At 38.9% G+C, this 20,807-nt stretch overlaps 1 long non-coding RNA gene across 2 annotated transcripts in view; it reads left to right on the top strand.

Annotated features, from left to right (window-relative positions):
* LOC122559739 overlaps positions 1 to 20,807 on the top strand; it is a 75,935-nt gene that overhangs the window by 43,715 nt on the left and 11,413 nt on the right. Inside the window, exon 5 of one of the 2 annotated variants that reach the window (XR_006314531.1) lies at positions 12,656 to 12,764. The exons of the other annotated variant lie outside the window; for it this stretch is intronic. This is a non-coding gene — a long non-coding RNA (uncharacterized LOC122559739). Of the gene's footprint in view, positions 1 to 12,655; positions 12,765 to 20,807 lie in introns of those variants that run through there. 2 annotated transcript variants of the gene reach the window in all.

Genomic DNA, 20,807 nt, shown 5'->3' with positions numbered 1-20,807 from the left:
CTCTAGTAGGGTGTTTTACCATAAGAAACTGGGAATGGATATTGTGGTATTCAAGAATTCAACAGACATTACTGTTATCTATTATACACAAAAGATAGAATATATCAGAGCCTCATGGTTCCACTTGAATAACATGCCTCAAGTGGCCCCAAAATAAGATGGAGTATGTGGCCTTTATATCTTCCATTCACATGCCATGATTCAGTGAGGATATCATAAGTATACTGACATACTCACCATGAGACATATCAACAATCCCTTTTTCCAAAGATATAAAATCATCCAGATACGATTGCATATCCAGATTTCACAAAGGTATGTGTTATCCATTCAATAATTAAACAAACAGGTGAAACAAACTTTACAAGATTAACACTTCAAATTTCATTGTATTGCTTCGGAGATTTGACACACAACTACCTGGTGATTTTATATCTGTCTAGAGACATATGCATTGTTAGTTGCATTAGTTTGACAACTTGGTTGTGTTGCTGCCTCTTGCTATCAGTCAACATCATCACACAATTTCTGTGGTTGGAGTGTTCTTCCTCGCTCTCCTTGCACATGATTGGTGAGCTGTACATCAGTTAGTGCTGGCTACTGCTCCTCTGTAGTGCACCATGAGCATTAATGACTTTTTATGATTTTGGTTGGTAACATGTTTTGAAACCCTTTGTTGGTATCTAAGTACTTGTATTTCTAATTTATACTTTCTGTTTTGAGAAGGTTCAACTTCATATGCTCCTATGCATAGTTTTGGGAGTTCACTATCAGCTAACTCATCGTGTACCTCTTTCATTCTCTTCTGGTTTTGAAGAAGAATGCCCTTTCTTTTTAAATCCTTAGACAATCCATTGGTGTTGGCACTCGCCTTCCAAACATAAGTTGTACTGGGAATGAAAGTTCCTTCTCCATTGGCGTTTCATCGAAGAGTTTTTTGTACCTTATTGGATATTAAAGGTTCTTTCACATCTTCTGAGACCAAGCAAGTGTGGAAAAGCTCTCAGTAATTATTTTTGACTCTCCTTAATTTCCCATTTGGAGATGTCAAAGAGCATTCTCTCCCTCAGTGAGGACTCTACCAGCAAATTCTTCTTTGCAGCTATGACCATATTAAATCATCATACTTTGTAATTTTCATTCTGAGAACAGACCCCATCTACAATTCCTGCCTAGTGAACTGAGATCAGGAATGCTCCTGGTTCACAATAGCCTCTACGACCCTTGTTCTCACTGTCGAAAGGGACATAACTGTCTTCTCACACTCTTCCATGGTGACTTCTGAGAATACACACACATAAACTCAAAAGATAAGACTGTTATCTATGCCTATAGTGACATTCTTCCCAGTTAGAGATTTAAAACCTATCATTTGATTTGAAAACTGTATAGCTACATGCAGAGCTTTCCTTTTTTATCCATTGCTTTCAAACCTTTCTTTGGTTTAAGGCTTTTTCATACTTTGAAGCCAAATCCATTAACTAAACAAGGACCAGTCTTTGAATGGTAATTACCTTAGGGGTTTTTACCAGTTTCTCAAACCCAGGTTTTTTCACCTACTTTACTTTCTCCAAGCTAACAGTAATATTCCTACAACATACAATTCATGAAATTAAAATTTTTCATCACAATGCCCAGAAAGTAGAACACAGTGTGAATCCAATTTCCAAAATCTTTGTTGTTCCAGTAAGGATGTTATTAGCAAATATCAGGGAGGATTGAAAGAAACATATGTCTCAGATTTTGACTTATTCTATAGTGAATGAAATGTCATGACTCATCTCAAGCACATTCTATACGAGTCTCTGATGAATATTGTGCAGAAGAAAGTCGTGACTTGAATTTTACACGGTCATTCGGCACAGACAATAAAATGAAAAATTTTTTTGTTCCACACTGGAATATGAGCAATATATTGAAAAGGACCCTCAACTAAGGATGCAAATACAATGTTTCAGAATAAAACCAGTTTATTCTAAATTTTGGATTAAATCCATTGTTTAAAGGATTTGAGTGAATATGTTGAAACAGAATTGCCCTGAATACTAAGTATTGGAGTTTCTAAGTGTTTCTATCATAAACCACAACAGGATATTTGCTCAGAGCCTTACCTGTACATTATTTTATGTCTTATTCATGACATAAAGTTCTCAGTGATATCTGTAGATTGAGAAGAACACAACTAAATCTGAGTTCTTTAAAACTTGAGTACACAACAAAGAATACAGATTATGTTACATATTTGCATTTACATTAACAATTATGATGAGTTGTTCTGAATAAAAGCACTGGGAATGTTAATGTGCAAAATGGCAATAATTACTGTTATTATGTAGTCACATTATGCAAGATCAGGTCAACTACTAAAATGTAGAGTACTCTAATGCTTAGATTGTATTAAAACTCAGGATATGGAGTAAATGACCCAATTTTGTTATAAAAGCCCACATTGTTCCAAAAAGCTGATATTTCACTTGTACTTGACCACGTTGAAAGACCGATAATAAATCAAACAAAACCATTATCTATCTTTAATCATTTCTTCTCCATTCATTTTGAATGGAGAAAGATAAAAGACCATCATCCATAGATGAAATAAAGTAATTGGGAAGAATATATTAAACAGTAGAATTGGAAATTGTTTTTATTATATCCAAGGTCATATTTATATTTATTTTCTGAATAATTGCATATAATAATTTTCAAGGGCTTCAATCACGCATTATTAGCAAATATTTGAAAGTTGTCTATGCAATTTTAGCTGCTAACCATTTGTGTTCTAAAATCATTTAAATCAAGAATAAAATTCATTTTTTTCCCTTCCCAAAATGTATTATCAAACTCTTTGGATGGATTTGAGAGTTGGCAGATAGTGTGATTGGGTGGAAAGAGTTTGAGTGCAGCACACACTCACTCAGATATTTAATGACCCTATTAGTCAGTCCGCCTTCCATCCATAGTGGAGGAACTGAATGTACTCTACCTATATTACTGCCTAATACTACAACCTGCAAAGGCCCCAGGTTTCATTGTTGTAATAGATTGGTCATCAAAATAAAACAAAGAACTGCAGATAGTGGAACTCTGATACAAACTAAAACAAAAATTCTGGAGAAACTCAGTTCTGGAGGCATCTGTGGAGAGAAAGATCTAGATACTAGAACTCCTGTTGTGGTAAGGCATTTGGGAGAGAGAAATCATTTCCCAATTTGTTTTGTATATGAAATACATTCAAAATTCATTATGAGCTGTAGAGCCATCATAGAAAATATTTTGTTTCAAAAGCAATTTCTGAATCTATGTACCCCTGAACCCTATAATTGGAAATACTGAATTAACTATGAGTCTCTATTCTTCATCTTTTTGGTTCATGTGCAGCATAATCACTGACATGGATCTAATGCACAGAATAGCTTGTTTCTGTGCTACAGATATCATGTAAAGGAGAATGGTAATTTAACAAGGGCCTCTAAAACCACAACAGGGTACAGAACATACCTTCTCTTGAGGATTCCTCACAAATTGGTTTGTACATATAAAGTAGTTTCTAATAAATCCAGTAAGGAGTTCATGGTAAATTTCTTTGCCCAGAGATTCTGGTATGCATCCTGCTGCAATATGATATGGAGGAGCCGGTGTTGGACTGGGGTGGACAAAGTTAAAAATCATAGAACACCAGGTTAAAGTTCAACAAGGTTTTAATCCAAAATCTCCTTGCTGGATTTATTAGAAACTACTTTATATGTGCAAACCAATTTGTGAGGTATCCTCATAAGAGAGTGCTTTCTGTATTCTGTTGTGGTTTTAGAGGTCCTTGATAACAGGGACAGCATAGTGGCTCAGTGGTTAGCACTGCTGCTTCACAGTGCTAGGGATCCAGGTTGGATTCCTGCCTTGGGCAACTGTGTGAATTTTGCACATTCTCCCTATGTCTGCGTGTGTTGCTCCGGTTTCCTCCCACAATCCAAAGATGTGTAAGTTAGGTGAATGGGCCATTCTAAATTGCCCATAGTATTCAGGATTATGTAGGTTAGGTGCATTAGTCAGGGGGAAATGTAGAGTAATAGGTAAGGGTAATGGGTCTGAGTGGGATACTCTTCGAAGGGTCGGTGTGGACTTGTTGGGATAATGGGCCTGTTTCCACACTGTAGGAATTCTAATTCTAATTCAAGTTTTTTTGGAAGTACTAGTTTTCAGCACTGAAAAAGCAAGTGCTTCCAAATAAAACCTGTTGGACTATAACCTGGTGTTGTGTTATTTTTAACAGTATGGGATAGTTGAGGTGAACAGAATGGATACTTTCAAAGGTAGTTAAATAAGTATGAGGTGGATTGGAATAGAAAGATATGCTAATAGGGTTAGATTAAGCAGAATGTGAGAGGTTTTTTTTAAACCTGCTGGCCAAATGGTCTGTTTCTGGTCAGTGAATTCATTTTAATGTCCAGCATTGATCTGTCAAATCATAAAGCACATAGTGTTAGCTTTGATTTGCTTGTTTTTCTTTTAAATTTTCACAAAAATTCAAACAGTTTGATTTATACCATTTGACTGAGTTTTTAAAAATTATTTTAATCCAATTTATTAGGCACAGAATGGTTAATTCTTTACCAATTATGAACGCTTTAATCTCTATGGTAACTGATCAAATTTTTACAAATTTAAGAAAGAGTACAGAATACCTTACTATACAAATCGCTGGTTGCTCACTAACAGTGATATTGACTTGATCATTAAAATCATCATGGAAACACTTCAGCTTGTGTCCTGTGCCAACTGTACATGTCTTTTATCAAGGCATATTTATACTTTCAAAGCAATATGCATGTTAACCATATGTTGTAACGTGTATTTGTCAGCGTTCTTGTGATGTTGCTCCCATTAATCAGATTTCAATCAGTTAGTCATTTAACCTATGAGTACATACCTATACTGCTTGCAAAGTAATCATGCAATTTCAACCAGAAACTTTATTTTTACAGAAACTTGCTTTTTGTAAGTCAAATACTGACTATGAAGTGGATAAAATTACAGAGCAGCTAAAACACTGCATTTGACTTCAAACCTGCATCACAATCAGACTTCTGTAATGCATGAGATTTAAATTTCACCATCGTGTATAAATAGAGTTTTACTGCACAGCAAATCTTGAGATTTGTGGCAGATGTTGTTCAGTGAAATGCTGCCAAATGAAGGTGCATGGCGGGGGGGAGGAAGGAAGGAGAAAAGAAAAACACACTTCTCCAATCAACAAATGGAATAAACGTACTATTGAGCATTTTGGAAGGTTCTGCAACCAGGAGGTGTTGTGGAAAACTAGCAAATATTAGGAGAAAATAGCTATTAGGTATCAATTTTAAAATATTTGGTACACTCATGTAAATTTTATCATTAAATTAAAATACTTGTTTGCCCACTCTTGTGAAATATTGATACCGCTATGTTTTAACTGAGAAAATAATTTGTTATGAAGAAGAATTAAAACCGCTCAAATGCAAAAATATCTAATATATTTTGCTGGCAAGAAAGTGGTCATTTTATAACTGAAATATGCAGCTCTTCGTAAACAGAGTTCAAAGTACCATAGAGATTAAAGCGTTCGACAAGGTTCCCCAGGGCAGACTGATTAGCAAGGTCAGATCTCATGGAATACAGGGAGAACTAGCCATTTGGATACAGAACTGGCTCAAAGGTAGAAGACAGAGGGTGGTGGTGGAGGGTAGTTTTTCAGACTGGAGGCCTGTGACCAGTGGAGTGCCATAAGGACTGGTGCTGGGTCCTCTACTTTTTGTCACAGGACTTATACACTTAATGGTAAGGTCCTAGGGAGTGTTGCTGAACAAAGAGACCTTGGAGTGCAGGTTTATAGCTCCTTGAAAGTGGAATCACAGGTAGATAGGATTGTGAAGAAGGCGTTTGGTATGCTTTCCTCCAATGGTCAGAGTATCGAGTATGGGAGTTGGGAGGTCATGTTGCAGCTGTACAGGACACTGGTTAGGCCACTGTTGGAACATTGCATGCAATTCTGGTTTCCTTCCTATCGGAAAGATGTTGTGAAACTTGAAAGGGTTCAGAAAAGATTTACAAGGATGTTGCCAGTGTTGGAGGATCTGAGCTACAGGGAGAGGCTGAACAGGCTGGGGCTGTTTTCCCTGGAGCGTTGGAGGCTGAGGAGTGACCTTATAGCGATTTACAAAATTATAAGGGGCATGGATAGGGTAAATAGGCAAAGTCTTTTCCCTGGAGTAGGGGAGTCCAGAACAGAGGGCATAGGTTTAGGGTGAGTTGGGAAAGATATAAAAGAGACCTAAGGGGCAACATTTTCATGCAGAGGGTGGTACGTGTATGGAATGAGCTGCCAGAGGAAGTGGTGGAGGCTGGTACAATTGCAACATTTAAGAGGTATTTCGATGGGTATGTGAATAGGAAGGGTTTGGAGGAAAATGGGCCGGTTGCTGGCAGGTTGGACTAGATTGGGTTGGGATATCTGGTTGGCATGGACTGGTTGGACCAAAGGGTTTTTTTCCATGCTGTACATCTCTATGACTCTGTGGCTCTCTACTTGAAAACAAAATGGACTACTATGTCATATATGAAAGCTACAGCATATAATTTTTTAATAAATAGAAATCTTTAGGAAAAAAATGTGTAATATCCTAATTCATCAACAGTTTGAAGTGCCTGCAGTACAGCTTATAACCAGTTATTAAATCGTAGTTGGTCTATGTTGTTACGTTACATGGAATGGCTTACACATTTTGAGCGCTCAGTGGATATAAATACATTGGACAGAAGTGCTTGATCTAGGAAGTGACTCTATTCTTCCTGCAGTAATGATCATGAGATGGTGAAAATGTAATCCCCTGGCTTTTCTTAATAACACCTGAAATTGCTCGATGATGCATTGAATAAACATACTGCTCACCCACCTTTTGGGTTTACATTCCAAATTGGTGGGATGAAATTAATTTCCCTTACATTGTTTTTGTAAGTTGGCAGCGTCTTAACCTCCTCCTCACTAGGTGTGAATCAACACCACATTTCTCATATTTGGACAGTGATTGAGCAATTTCACACTGAGGAGTCATTAAAAAAACCTGGAGCAGTGAACAGAAATGTCACACTGATGCCTCAGGAATGCTTATTTGAGGTTGAACCCATTGGTAAGTATGGGATTTATATTTGGGAGTAGTGTGAGAGCAAAGAATAAAGAAAATTTACAGCCCAGGGACAAGCCCTCCAAGACTGAGCCAATCCAAATCCACTGTCTAAACATATCACCCAAATCCTAAGCATCTGTATCCCTCTGCTCCCCATCTATTCAAGCATCTATCCAGACGCACCTTAAATGAATCTATTGTGCCTGCTTCTGCTAGCAACAACTTCCAGGTGTCCCACCCTCTGTGTGAAGTACTTTCCGTGCGTATCCCCCTTAAGTAATTCACGTCTCACCTTGAACGCATGACCTCTCGTTATTGAATCCCTCATCCTGTGAAAAAGCTTATCTCTATCCACCCTGTCTATAACTTTCAAGATTTTGTAGACCTTAATCAGGTTCCCCTGTCAATCTTTTTTTCAATGAAAACAATCCTAAACTACTCAACCTCACTTCATAATTAGCACCTTCCATACCAGGTAACATCCTCGTAAACCTTCTCTGCACCCTCTCTAAAGCGTTCACATCCCTTTAGTATTGTGACGACCAGAACCGTACATAGTATTCTAAATTCAGCCAAACCAAAGTCTTGTACAATTTTAACATGACCTGCCAGCTCTTATACTCAATACCTTTTTAGATGAAGGCAAGCATATCATATTCCTTCTTGACCACTCTATTCACAAATGCAGCTACCTTCAGGGTACAATGAACCTGAATTCCCAGATCTATCTGCTCATCAACTTTTCCCAAGGTTCTTCCATTTACAGTATAATTTGCTCTAGAATTAGACTTCCCAAAATGCATCGCCTCACATTTGCCTAGATTGAACTCCATCTGCCACTTTTCCGTCCAACTCTCCAGTCTACCTATATTCTCTTGTATTCTCTGACAGTCCCCTATGCTTTCTGCTACTCCACCAATCTTCGTGTCATCTGCAAATTTACAGATCAGACCAACAATGCCCTTTTCCAGATCATTTATGTATATCACAAACAGCAGTGGCCCCAGCACTGACCCCTGTGGAACACCACTGGTCACCATTCTCCATTTCGAGAAATTCTCTTCAATACTACTCTGTCTCCTGTTGCTCAACCAGTTCTTTAGCCACTGAGCGAGAACCTCTGCACACCATGTGACTTCATTTTCTTCATAAGTTTACCATGGAGAACCTTAAGAAACACCTTACTAAAATCCATGTACATGACATCTACAGCCCTTCCTTCATCTATCAACTTGGTCACTTCCTCAAAGAACTCTATTAAGTTAGTGAGGCACAATCTCCACTGCACAAAACCAACAGTGAAAAGCCCATTCTTTTCCAAATATAAATAGATTTTATTCCTCAGTACCCAGCAACTTTCCCACCACTAACATCAGGCTCACTGGTCTTTAGTCACCTGGAATATCCCTACTACCCTTCTTTTACAGGGGGACAAAATTAGCAACCCTCCAGTCTTCTGACACTTCATCAGTGATTAAGGATGCTATAAAGATATCTTCAGAGCCCCAGCTATTTCCTCTCTCACCTCCCTCAGCAACCTGAGATAGATCCCATCTGGTCCTGGGGATTTGTCCACCTTAATATCCTTAGCCTACCCAACATATCTTCCTTCCTTATGTCAACGTGATCCAAAGTAAACAAGCTTCTGTTTCTAATCTCAACATTGATCATGTCCCTGTCCTGAGTGAACACTAATGCAAAGTAGTCATTAAGAATCTCACCCATTTTCTCAGGTTCGACATACAACCTTCCTTCCTTACCCTTTAGTGGTCCAACCCTTTCTCTAGTTACCCTCTTGCTTCTTATATATGAATAAAAGGCCTTGATAGTCTCCTTAATTCTGCTCACTAAAGTTATTTCCTGACACCTTTTAGCCGGCTTGATTCCTCGTTGAAGATTGGTCCTATTCTCCCGATATTCATCCAAGGCCTGTTCTGTTCTTAGCTACCTGGACCTTATGTATGCTTCCTCTTTCCTCTTGGCTAGTCGCACAATTTCTCCTGTCATCCACGGTTCACGAATTTTGCCTTTCCTAACTCTTGTTTTCAAAGGGACATGCCAACATGCACTATCTTCAACCTATCTTTGAAAGCCTCCCACATATCAAATGTGGACTTCCCTTCAAATAGCTGCTCCCAATCCACATTTCCCAGCTCCTGCTGAATTTTGATATAATTGGCCTTGGCCCAGTTTAATACTCTTCCCTTAGAACCACTCTCATCTTTATCTAAAACTTACAGAATTGTGGTCACTATTCCCAAAGAAATCCCCCACTGCAACTTCTAACATTTGATCTGGCTCGTTCAATATGGCTCCTTTCCTCATCAGACTATTGACATACTGCTCTAGAAATCTTTCCTGGACGCTCCTTACAAATTCTGCCCCATCCTGACCTCTGATACTAAGTTAATCCCAGTCGATGTTAGTAAAATTAAAATCTTCCATCATCACCACCCTATTACCTCTACGTCTTTCCATAATCTGTTTACCTATTTTTCTTCTACCTCACCCTGACTGTTGGGAGGCCTTAATACAGCCCCAACAATGTAACTGCACCCTTCTTACTCCTCAGCTCTATCCATAATGCCTCACTGCTCAAGCCCTCCATAGTGTCCTCCTTTAGCACAGCTGTGATATCATCCCTGACCAGCAATGCAACTCCTCCCCCTCTTTTACTTCCCTCCCTGTCCTGTCTGAAGCATCTATATCCTGGAGCATTTAGTTGCCAATCATGCCCTTCCTTCAACTAAGTCTCTGTGATTGTAATAACGTCATACTCCTTGGCACCAATCCAAGCCCTAAGTTCATCTGCCTTACCCACTATACTCCTTGCATTAAAGTATATGCACTTCAGGCCACCAGTTCTTTTGCATTCATCTGCTCTCTGCCTATTCTTCCCCTTATTAATATTATCTTCATGATTCTTACAGTCTTCAGTTTCCACCTTGCTGTTGACTTGTTTTCTCTTCTGGTTCCCAGCCCCCTGCCACATTAATTTAAAACCTCCCCAACAGCAGTAGCAAAAACTCCCCCAAGGACATTAGTTCCAGTCTGGTTCAGGTGCAGACCATCCAATTTGTAATAGTCCCAATTTTTTCAGAACCGATCCCAATGTCCTGCAAATCTGAACCCCTCCCTCCTACACTATCCCTCAAACCACGTGATCATCCTGCCTATTTTTCATTTCTATCCTGGCTAGCACATGGCACTAGTAGCAATCCTGAGATCGCTACCTTTGAGGTCCTCCTCTTTGACTTCTCTCCTAGCTCCCTGAATTCTGCTTTCAGGACTTCATCTCATTTTTTACTTATATCATTGATGCCGATATGCACAACAACTGGCTGTTCACCCTACCCTTTCAGAATGCTTTGCAGCCGATCGGTGACATCCTTGACCCAAATGAGATGAGGCAGAATCTGGCTTTATAAAGGTTTAAATGAGGAACCTGCAAAAATCAGTTATTTGTGGAATAAAAGCTCTCAAACAGACCAAAGAGAGGCAGTCATAATGCATATGATTACTGCAGTGCTGATAATCACGGCCTCTGCTGAAGAAACACTAAATCCTTTTAATCATGGTAAAGATTTACTTTACAATGCTCTGACAGTAGAATTCCAATGGCTTAGTTGAGGCTCCCCAAAAAACTATTAATAATTGAAAAGATTTCCACAAATTATTCAGGCTGTAGACATGCATTTAAGAATAAAGTAATGAACTGAGCTAAAAGTAAGCATTTGGAACAGCATCAATTGGACATCTAAAAACACTGCATCTGAAATAGAATCTCCACACTGTGGAACCATGCCATTTGGCCCACCGAGTCCACACCAATCCTCCAAAGAGTAGCCCACCCAGACCTGCCACATCCCAGTAACCTCACATTTCCCCTGTTTAATCCATCTGGCCTGCATATCGCTGGGCACTATGGGCAACTTAGCATGGCTGATTCCACCTAACTTGCACATCTTTGGATCATGGGAGGAAGCTGGAGCACCCAGAGGAAACCCACACAGACATGGGGAGAATGTACAACATCCGCACAGCCAGTTTCCCAAAGGTGGAATCAAACTCGGGTCCCTGGTACTATGAAGTAGCAGTGCTAATCACTGAGCCACCATGCTGCCCTTAGTGGTTAGTACTGCTGCCTCACGGTGCCAAGCACCTGGGTTCAATACTGGATAACTACTAGCTTGTGTTTGTTGCTTGCTAACAAGGGAGGAGTAACAATCATCAGGAGACATATCAACAAAGAGGATGTCATGAATCTAATACTTAAAATTCAGATGGCATTGAGACTCACTATTAACATGAGCCACTGCTTCTCATAGCTTTAGCCTCTTGTTGATCATTGAGTATTTTATTTCATATATATTATACTGAACCAAGTTCAGTGTGCCTAAATGTATAAGTTAAAAATGAAATAAATTCAATTTGTGAGACCCTGAGGCTATAATTTCCAGTCCTGATTATCCTGTTATAATTTTGATTCAGATTTCTGCTGTAAGAAAATATTAGAATCACTGATTTATCCCGGATAATCTCTGCCTAATGAATAGAGTACTTATATTTAGAATCAATTCCTTTTCCCGAGCTATCTAAAAGAGACTTTGGAGACTGGCAGTCAAGCCACAATAAACTTAAATGCTACTGCCATTATCTGAACACTTTGCATTGTATTTCCAGCAAAACAAGTTGGGCCTCCATTTCAACTTTAGCAGCCACGTCACCCAGGCCTGTTGTTAGGGAGACTGCGCAACAGGTCACCATGATCCCTTTCATTTTAATCCAAAATCAAAGGCCCAGATGTGAATCCAGCACAGGCAAGCTACTGGGAATGCTGATATTGAAGCATGCAGAGATGCCTGGTGGTTTGGCAAGTCTGCACATCGTTTCCCATCATTATCAAGAAAGATGGAGGAGTCCAGGTCCAGTGTGGTAGAGACACCCTGTGAAGCATTATTTTTACCATGGAAATGGTGAGCAACTCCATGACATCATCTCTGAACCCAGTTGGGAGGTAGAATCTGGTGGCTAATATTTCAGTTTCAGTTATGGTGCAGCCAAAAATCATTGGATATCAGAGTGTTGCAATGGAAGCTCAAACTCAGCTGATTGTTGCATATCTTGCATATATCAGAGCAATGCAGAGATAGTATTAATTTCTAAATGTGCCACAGAATACTTGCAAGAATTTTAAAATCTCTCTGCAATCACAACCTTTCTGCAGTGTTAGGGTTCGATGTCTGTTTACATTGTTCTGAGTTCACCCCACCATTTAACCAATCAAGTTTGGTAAAGCACGGGCTGCGGGATTAATGTAGTCAAAGAGAGAACCATGAATGTGTTACAGACCTCAGTGTCCAATGGAACTTCCAGGCTTTCACAGCAGTCAAAACATCTGTCCTCCAGCATATTACTGGAGTTGATGAAATGCTATCAAAGAGTCGTCTCCTCGAGTACAAATCTGTTGCCTGCTCTAATAATACTTTCTTTTTCAGTTTTTCTCTGCATAAAAACAACATAAGAAAACCACATCTCTTCACATTAAGGGCATCCATCAGCTCCCAGGTGCATTGATGTTGGAAGATATTCACAAGGTCAACTGCTACTGCCTGGAATCGTCCATTTGCATTGAGGTTTATTGTAAATATGGCACTACCATTAAAGGTGGTAGTGAGCTGCCTTCTTGAATGACTTGTGGTCCATTTGTTGTAGGTAGACCCACAATGCTGTTAGGGAGAGAATTCCATCATGTTGAGGCTGTGCAGGATGTTGGTAAGACCTCTTCTGGAATACTATGCCCAGTTCTGGTTTCTGTTATGGGAAGGATGTTTTTAAGCTGGAGAGGGTTCAGAAGAGATTTACCTAGATGGTGTTGGGTATGAAAGGCTTGACTTAAAAAGAAAGGCTGGATAGGCTGAGACTTTTTTCACTGGAGCGTAGGAGATTGAGAGGCAACCTGACAGAGAGGTATAGACAGAGTTAATAGCAGATGTCTTTTCTCTAGGATGGGGATCTCAAGACAAGGGGGCACATTTTTAAGGTGAGAGGAGAGAGATTTTAAAAAGTCATGAGAAGCAAATTTTTTACACCGAGGGTGGAATGAACTTCCTGAGAAAGTGAAAGATGTGGGTACAATTACAATCTTTAAAAGAGATTTGGATAAGCACATGAATAGGAAAGGTTTGGAGGGATATGGACTAGGACCAGGCAGGTAGAACTAGTTTAGTTTGGGATTATGTTTGGCATGGACTGGTTAGACTGAAGGATCTGTTTCCATGCTGTATGACTGTACAACTCTATGACTCTATTTTGACTTGATGACAGTGAAGGAATTGCAACATATTTCAAAGTCAGATGGTGATTGGTTTGGAGGTGCACTTACAGTTGGTGGTGTTCCCATGTATATGCTGCCCTTGTCCTTCAAGATGGAAGCAGTTGTGAGTTTGAAATGTGCTGTCAAAGGAACCTTGGTGAATTTCTGCAGTACATTTTGTAGCTAGTAGCTGCATTGTGCACTGTCAGTGGTGGAGGGAATGGATATTTGTGGGATGTGGTACTAATCAAGTGGGCTGCTTTGCAGCTGAAGGTATGTTTGAGGTCACAATCCAATACCCGGTGATGCTGACACCTCACAGATGGTACGTTACCCTAATGCCCTTCCCAGAATGCAGTGCTGTGTCGCAAGTACCCAGGAAGATAGTGTACACGATTTACTAAATTCCAGTTTTCTTGTCGTTAATGTCATTGAAGAGTCCAAGTTCATGGGTTACATCTTTAACAAATATTTCTGCTAGGATAATGGGATAATTTGCAAGCCAGCTTGCCTGAAACAATAAATAACTACATGTCCAGCTTTGATGGGGAATCATATGCATCCAATCTGCCTAAGACCACCAATTCAAATTTATTCCCTTTTAGAGTTTTCCATGTTGGATATGTGTGTGGCAAGATAAAAGCAGACTTTTCATATGCATATGGGGATTATACAAGCTCTTTAGCAAGAAAGAAAATGTTCCACAGACTATCAATACTGACTTTTCATGTAATGTGTGGTGATTGATTTTCTGACGTTATTCTTAATTTTTTTGATAATTTGCCATCTTTTGGCTGATTTGCGTAGCATCCCTTGCCTCAGTGAGTGGATATTTTGGATACAGGTACAGGCTCATATTCTGCAACTGAACAACAAAAAAAGCATTCTGTGTTGTTTCTGGGCGAGTGATGAGTTCCTCTCCTTGGAAAATCTCCAGACATCTGATACATCCCATGTCACACAAATTAAAAGTTTTATACAATCCATCATCAAGAAATGAACTGCCCAACACCCAACTATGCATCAGATTCCTGTCTCCACAGTGATTATGTGGAAAATAATATAGATCTTTGTCTTAATGGCTGCTATGTGATTAAAACATTATATGCTGATCACCCTTGGAAACATGAAGTTTTATCTGAGTTATCTCAATGTCAGGCACTTTGGCTGTCATCCACCTTTGCAAAATATGTACAACTTATAGGATCATAATCAGTGGGACCTCCTAATTAGTACTGACATTCCTTAAGTGCATTAATATGGCCCACCCCAGTTGTGCTTACAATACAGGCTTGAGCTGCCTAAATACTCCTTTCTCTCGTGTGGTCGACCACAAATAAATACCTTTCAATTTTGCAAGGGTTCTTTTTTTTTTGGCAAAGCAAATGATCCATAAAAAAAATTCATAGGCTCAGTTTCTCCATTATTCAATACTGAAGCAGAGTAACCTTGAAGCACAAGCCCCTGATTTGATTTTGTCAGGTGGCTGATTGGAGAAGTGTACAAGCTGTCTGCTTGGTCTGGCAATCAGAGAGGTTTTCAAGATTTTCAAGCCCAGCCTCATGGAAATTCAGTAGCTTGGTAGTGGGGTAACCCCACTGGAGGTTCAGTGACTGTCAATACAGTGGGGTGTGATGACAGCCATGAGATTGCTGGTTGATGGGGTGCAGGTGACCCCTGGTTGGGGAAGAGGAATGAAAAGGTACCAATGAGAGCACCCTTGCTTCTCTGGAGTTCACGATAATAATTCCACATTTGCCTTTGGCAGGTCTCCTCAGTTCTGTTGCCTATGGAGCTGAAGGGACTCCAACCAAAACTGGCAATTTTACTCAAATGACTTTTTTTTAAGGCAGACATTGTGGTGCCTTTAAATCTTTTAGCAGTCTGGTGGTTGTAAAAGTCAGCGTCATAAGTGGTAGTTTTTGCTGTGACCCGACATATGTGTGTCATAAAACAACCAAAGCTACATCTGCCAGTACTGACTCTCTTCTTCAGCTTCAACCAATTCAGTCTCTAATATTGCTCCCAAGGTAACTGTACAGTCAGAGAGTCACAGAGATGTACAGCACAGAAACATAACCTTTGATGCAACTCGTCCACTCTGACCAGATATCCTAAATAAATCTAGTTCCATTTGTCACATATCCCTCTAAACCCTTCGTATTCATGTATCCATCCAGATGCCTTTTAAATATTGTAATTGTAGCAGCCTCCACTACACCCTCAGGCAGCTCATTCCATACATGTCCTATCCTCTGCATGGAAATGTTGCTCCTTAGGTCCCTTTTAAGTCTTTCCCCTCTCACCTTAAACTATGTCCTCTAGCTTTGGATTCTCCTACACTGGGAAAAAAGACCTTAGCTATTCACCCTATCCTTACCCATCACAATTTTATAAACCTGAGCCTCTGACACTCCAGGGAAAATAACTCCAGCCTTTTCAGCCACTTCCGATAGCTTAAACCCTCTAACCCGAGCAACATCCTTGTAAACTTTTTCTGAGCTTGAATTTTCCAAATTTAACAACATCCTTCTTCCAGCAGGGAGACCAGAATTGAATGCAATATTCCAAAGGTGGTTTAACCAATATCCTGTACAGCCACAAGATATCCCAACTCCTTTATTCTATGCACTGACTATCAAATGCCTTCTTCACTACCCTATACAACTGTGACTCAATTTTCAAGGAACTATGAACCTGCAGTCCCTTTATTTGGCAACACTCCTCAGGACTCTACCATTAAACATATATATTCTACTTTGATTTACCTGGTTAAATCACAATATGCATCAAAAGGTAAAAATGATTACAGCATAACACTAATGTGTAAACAAAATACTGCTGATGATGAAAATCTGAAATGAAAACAGAGCCTGCTGGAAATGCTGAGCTTTTCAGCCATCATCTGTGGTGAGAGAAACAGGTTGGTGAAAGATTTCTGCATTTATACTGAAACATTATAAATGAGATTGCGTGTTCATCATACTTCTAATGGTGGGAGCAGAAAGCATATTTGTTTTACCATTCTGCAGGCTAAACGGCTGCAAGTTACATATAACATATTAGCTTGACAATCTTTCCTCACTGAAATTCAAAATTAATTAAGATTTATTACAGACAGCTGATTCAATACAGCGACCACACTTCAAAAGTACTTCATTGACTTGAAGGTGCATTGTTGCATTCTCAGGCTGTGAAAAGTGCTATATAAATGTGTCTTCTGCAATTTTAAAAAACATTGAATTTGACCTCTCGGTGACTCCTCATTATACCTGCTCTCTTTACCATTAAATGGAGCTTCAGAACTGAGGGAAGTTTCCTTCATGCTGATTGTAAATAGAGTGATGTTGTAGACATGAACAGGAACAACTGTGAACAGAAATAACTATCTTTCAAAATTGCAGTACAGGAAAGTAGATGACTTTTCCAACCAGCAAAAATGTGAAAATGATAGATAGGCCTATCAGGTACGCTAATCTGCATCTTTACATTAAGTGTCTCGAGTAAAGCTCTGAAAATGTTGAGTGCTATATTTGACAGAATACTTAATGATTGCAATTTATTGATACTCAACAGGGAGTGGCAAACATACATTTAGAATAATTATAGTAGTGACTTTTTTATGACTGAAAATCCACAGAGAACAACCAAAAACAACCTCTAATTTTAAACTATTTCTTCTCTAAACTGTGAGACATCCCTTGATTTCCCCAGAGAGACACAACATTAGGAATAGTTACTAAAATGATGTGCACACACAAAGCCATATGGATTGGCTCAAAATCTTTTTTAGAACACAAAGAGTTTAAAAGAAGCAAATGGCCTTAATTTATATTTGCAGATATGCTCTTTTCACAGTTTACTCATTAATCCAGATTGTCCTGATAAATCTGAACACATATTGAATTCTTCCAAGTCTGACCAAACAGTTGGACACTTGCCAATTTCTGATTGCTGTTACAAATTTAAAGTTTTAAATTTAAACGTGCTTGGAAATGAATCAAGATAGTTAGAAGATATTTTGTTGGAAAGGTCTCAAAGTCTCAGAGCAATCTTCTTTTATACTGCAATATCTGATGGGTGGAAGAGAAAAGGTTCAATCTTGTTAACAGCCTCAAGCGAATTCCGGCCTCATAAAGGACAATAGTACACCTTCTTATGTTCCAGCTCTTTCGGAAGGAAACACTAACCAGTTATCTCCCTGAACTTTTTATTACCTACTTAATAAAAACACAATAATAAATGAGACCCCAGAAATACCAACAACCTCTGATCTGTACATGTTCGGATGTATCATATCCTGAGGCACTGCTGATATGTGCAACTCAGTCAGATGGCCATGATTTAAGAAGATGCTATATCAAGTTTCATTACAAACAGAAGGTTGTGGAACAATAACAAAAGCCAAGGTTTGTACATTTTTATTAAAGGAAGATTGTACAATTTAAAGATTGTACAATTTTATCTGTAAGCAAAATTCACTATCTTGCAGCAAAATGTTGCAACTAAACTTGTAACAATGGACTTGAGTGACATAAATGGCGCAGAGTTTGCAGTTGCAATGAAAATAACAACTGTCAGCATTCTTCATCATGGCTATGTAAAAGTGAGAACTATGTATGTGGTGTGCAGATGTCTAGATGAACATGGAAATTGGAAATTGGAAGTTGCAGCCAATGATTCTGTTGGTTGTTCCTTTGGATATGATATTGCAGTCTTTGCAAATGCAAGTTACACAGATTCAATGATTTGATATGAACTGCAACTTCGTATTATATAGTTAAGTAAAATCTATTGAAAAGAATAAATCTTGTTGATTAAGGAGTCACAGAGTTCTTAACAGTATACAAAATCACAAGTTCCACAGATAAAACTCGCTGGTCCCTAAAACTTAAATTTAGAACTGGAATACCGTTCATTTCAAATTATAATAAAAATTAGGGATATTAAAAATAATTTATTGCCCTTTTAAAGTGTACTTATTTATTTCAGTTTCGTATTAATTTGATGAGCATGTCTCAATATTTGTTTAGCCGTCTGTAAATTTTTTCAAAAGGTTTAATAATAATTGCTTTTTATTTCCTGATCGTTTATTTGGAAGAAACCTTTATTCTGATTGGTAGCTCAGCCAGCTTAACTGTGTCATTGTTCATCGATGTCTAAGAGTCTCTGTGGCTGGAGCCAAAATGAAATTAATGATGCACTGGGACACATTCAAATCATTAGATCTTTGTGGACAGTTTTCTTTCCTGTTGCAGTCCCTTCTCGGCTGACCACAGAATCTAGACTGTTGATTCTACTCTTCCTAGCACAATCTAAGTATGAACAGAACAAGATCAAAAATAATGCAATTTGCTGAAACATTTGAGTGGCTGAGTCAGCAAATCTAATGAGTGAAAACAGAACTGGAAACTGAAAGCTAAGAGCAACTCAAAATGGAGCTAAAAACAATTTGGATAGAACACCTCCTGTGCATGTGCAGCTATGGCCCTTCTATCAGGGCTGCGACAGGCCATAGGATGTCCTCACTCATGGCCTGCTCACATCACTGCTCCTTCACTGTGTTCACCCTATCACTATTACTGACATCTTGTTGCTCTTCCCTCTCCAGTCACTATACTGCCAGAGAAAGTGCCATTCCAAGGGCTGGGAGATCAGAGTCTGGGCTGCTGCTTCTCTCGTGCCTATTTCCCTTGCTTACTGTGCCCCCCCACCATTGCTACTTTTGTGTCCATAAGTACGCATGAGCATTAGACTTAAAAGCAAGGGTAGGTAATTGGGGCTTTTAAACCTGCCCTGCCACTCAATAAGGTCACAGCCAATCTCCCCTCAGCATCAATTCCTCTTTCCTATCAGCTCATCATAGTCTAAATCTATCTACTTTCTCTTTAAGTACGTTCACTGATCTCGCCTCCACAACTCTCTGAGGTTAAAGAATTCCTGATGTTCATTACCATCTGGGAGGAGAAAACTTTTTTGTAATCTGTAACTAAGTTTTCTAATTTAAGATTCTTGCATGATCAGAAACATCTTCTCAACATCTAGCCTGTCACACCCCTCAGAATCTTTCTTATATGTTTCAATAAGGTCACCCCTTATTCTTCTAAACTTTAATAAATAAAGGTATAACCTATTTAGTCATTCTTGATTCATCTTACAATTCCGCCATCAATTTAGTGAATCTCTTTTAAACTGCCTCCAATTCCAGTAATCTTTTCTTAAACATGGGGAGCAAAACTACATGCATTACTTCAGGTATGGCCTGACCAACACCTTATACAATTGGAATGAGACATCTCGACCTTTAAGCTCCAACCCTCAAGCAATAAGGTCAAAATGGCATTTGCCTGATTGATTATTTGCTGACCCCACATGCTAACTTTCTGCATTTCATTCACAAGAACAGCCATACCGATTGTGCTGCACGCTTTTGGAGTCTCTCTCTCTCCATTTAAATAATAGTTTGTCTTTTGATTCTTTAGACCAAAATGCATGACCTCACACTTTCCTACATTAAACTCCACCAAACAAGTGTTTGTCCACTTACTCAACCTATCTAGGGTCCTCTTGCAGATTCATTATGTCCTCATCACAACATGCTCTCCTACCTACTTTTCTATTGTCAACAGATGTAAATATATTACATGCTGCCCATTCCTTACAGTCATTAATATAGAGTGTAACTAATTGACACCTAAAGACTGATCCTTGAGGCTCCCCACTAGTTCCGTGTTTTCAACCTGATAAAGACTCATTTATCCCAACTTCTCTCGTCTCTATGTGTTAACTAGTTGTTAATGCTAACAAATTATCCCAAACTGCGAATCCCCAATAACCTTCTACGTGGCACCTAGGATTGTGTGATCCACCATGCCAACCATTGCAGACAAGTCAGGAGGACAAAGAGCTTTTACTTTTGTCAGTCACAGAAACCTGAAAAAAGGGGAGTCAAATGTAAAGACCTTGAAATAAGCTTGGATGGAGATATTAGTACATTGTAGAGCTTTAGAGGGGAAAGGGAGTTTGGCGATTGGGTAGTATTAGAAATTCTTTTGGATGAGTACCCAATGGGAATGAATCTAATTGATCAGATATTCTTTTCATTCTTAGGTTTGAAATGAAATTTTTCTCACAGAGTTAAGACTATTCAGATAGTAAATTCAAATAATTCCTTTTCAGAGAAATATAGGTGTCATATAGAATTTTGCAGTTATTATGCTGAATTAGTTAATTCAAAATGTATAAGAATCACACATTCATACAATTAAACCTTCCAATTTTCATTGAACATGTATATTTAATTAAAATTAGTGCACTGTCTTAATCCAACACTA

The sequence above is a fragment of the Chiloscyllium plagiosum genome, chromosome 19, assembly GCF_004010195.1.
Source record: "Chiloscyllium plagiosum isolate BGI_BamShark_2017 chromosome 19, ASM401019v2, whole genome shotgun sequence".
NCBI lineage: Eukaryota > Metazoa > Chordata > Chondrichthyes > Orectolobiformes > Hemiscylliidae > Chiloscyllium > Chiloscyllium plagiosum.
This window is presented reverse-complemented; position numbering and strand designations above follow the sequence as displayed.